Here is a 2,624-nt window from a genome sequence, read left to right as displayed (position 1 = left end):
GCAGTAAAACGTTCCAAAGAAACATTAAAAGAACAATCCTGTAATGGGCGCTGCCACGTCTTCTAATCTCTGAATCCAAACGTGCTGTGGGGATCTATAATGAGGCTCTGTTAGCTGCTTCTGGCTGTGAGGAATCGCTGTGTCTCCTCTAGTTCACTGTAAAACAGATTTTAGAGACGGTAGATCTAATCTCTGGTTATTTTCCACAAGCTCTGCTCTTATTCAGTCGCTGGAAGACTTGAACAACCTAACGGTTTAAGAAGAAGAACAATTTTAAGCCTTACAATTTAAAAACTGGCATTAAGCCTAATTGCTTAATGTAACAACTTGTTTTCCTCAGCACTAATAAAACTATTTATTCAACATTAACATTTTAAATTTGGACAAACAAATTCAAGCTGCCATACTAGTAGGCTTATTTGTTGAAATGATTTTGTCACTAATCAGATAATAACAGCTCATTTGCATCTCATTAATAGATTGTCTCTGGGAATAACTAGCATAGTTGTTGTTATTGCCAATCTCTTTTGTTGAGAACAATATTAATGAAAAATTAATGAGTGTCTCAATGGCACACAACAATCTTACTGAAAGTATAAACAAAGCATGCAATCATGTGTAATCAGCAGCTCCTGGAGAAACAGGGGACAGAGTGATTGGCTAAGGAAATGCTTTCATCTTTATCTATGTATTGTATTTTGATGGCAGATAAATAATTTACATTTTCTGAAATAAGTATAAGCAGTGCCTGCTCATGATGGTAATTTGTTGTGGCCAGGGAGTTGCTAGGCAGTTATAATTTTTTTTTGAAGTGGTTGCTAGGGTGTTATTTTGGATGGCTATTAGGCGGTTGCTTACTGGCATGGCTTCCTCATGTGATGTAAGTTTATGGGACTTTTTAGCCAGAATCAGAAATGAAACGTTCACTGAGTGGCGCTAAAAGGTTGATGCTCTAATGTGCTTGCGTTTGTAATTAACGCACCACCTACACTTAACTCTACACTAAACGTAACAGATAGTGTTAAGCAAATGTGAGAAAAAACACATTTGCTGAAGCAACTAGCATCTATAGCTCCATTGTGGAATGTTGTGCCCCATGTTTTACTGGACTTAAACCTGAGGAAAAAAAACATACATATTGGAGCTAATTATGTGATGCAGACGTCAAAATGTATTAGTTTACAAATTATTCACTACAGTAATGGTGCATAACAACAAAATATTGTGCAAAGAATCGTGAAAATAAATCTTTATTAATTGATAATCATATAATCATAATTTGTGTGAAAAGGAACAAAGGTAACAGTGCCGTCGATTTCCTGGTCGAGGAGGCCGGCCCGTCTCGTGGAGGGCTGAGGATTCATGCAGGCTGAGGATTAATGCAGACTTGTCGGATGAGGCCCTTCTTGTCAGTAATGGTTTCAATAACTCTTGCTAACATCCATGAATTCCTAGGGGCAGAGTCAACTACAAGAACAATGTCTCCAACAGAGAAGTTTCTTGTTGTGTTGTTCCACTTTTGTCTCTGTTGCAACTGTGGCAAGTATTCCCGACACCAACGCTTCCAGAACAAATCAGAAACGTACTGCACCAGTTTCCATCTTCGTCTAGAATACAGGTCATCTTGGTCAAACAATCCTGGAGGGAATGATGGCTTTGTCTTGAGAAACAACAAGTGATTCGGAGTTAGAGCTTCCAGATCATTTATGTCACTTGATGCTGCTGTGATTGGACGACAGTTTATTATAGCCTCTGCCTCACAGAAAACAGTTTGAAGGCATTCCTAATCAAGAACTTGCTCTCTAACTGTAGCTTTAAGGATTTTTCTTATTGAGCGTATCAGTCTCTCCCATACCCAACCATGGTGAGACCCAGTGGGAGGATTGAAAACCCACTTAATTCCTTGTTGGCTGAGATGGTCCTGAATCTTCTGGTTGTTCCATTTTTCAATGGATTGTCTTAACTCATGCTCAGCAGCTATAAAATTGGTCCCATTGTCTGACCTGAGAACTTTCATTTGCCCTCTTCTGGCTACAAACCGACGTAAAGCATTTAGACAGGAATCGGTGTCCAACGAAGAAGCAACCTCGATGTGCACTGCACCAATTGCCTATATAAGGGAAGATAACTCCATATTTCTTGACAATGCTTCTTCCACATTTAACCATGAATGATTCAAAGTAATCTACACCTACTCTTGTAAAAGGTGGATCATCTGGCATCACCCTGTCTGATGGTAAATCTGCCATCATTTGTTTTCCTGTGGAGCTATGTAAACGACGACAAGTAACACATCTTGCAAGCATTTTTCTGCTTGCAGATTTGGCACCTGGTATCCAGTATTTCTGTTGCAGTGTAGAAATCATGTGATTTCTGCCACAGTGTCCTGCTTTCTCTTGAACATTCTGGAGGATCAAGTTGGTGACATGAAGATCCTTCGGAATAATCATAGGCCGCTTGACGTCTTCCAGCATATCAGCATTGCCAAGGCTTCCACCGACATGTAAAACTTCATTGTGCAACTGAGGGTTTAACCGGTAGATTGAACTGCCTCTTTTTATGGCTTGTCCACTTTGCAAAGCTGATATCTCCTCAGCAAACTTCTCTCTTTGACAGAACTTCAC

This window comes from Barbus barbus, assembly GCF_936440315.1.
Source record: "Barbus barbus genome assembly, chromosome: 1".
In the NCBI taxonomy this organism is placed as follows: domain Eukaryota; kingdom Metazoa; phylum Chordata; class Actinopteri; order Cypriniformes; family Cyprinidae; genus Barbus; species Barbus barbus.
This window is presented reverse-complemented; position numbering follows the sequence as displayed.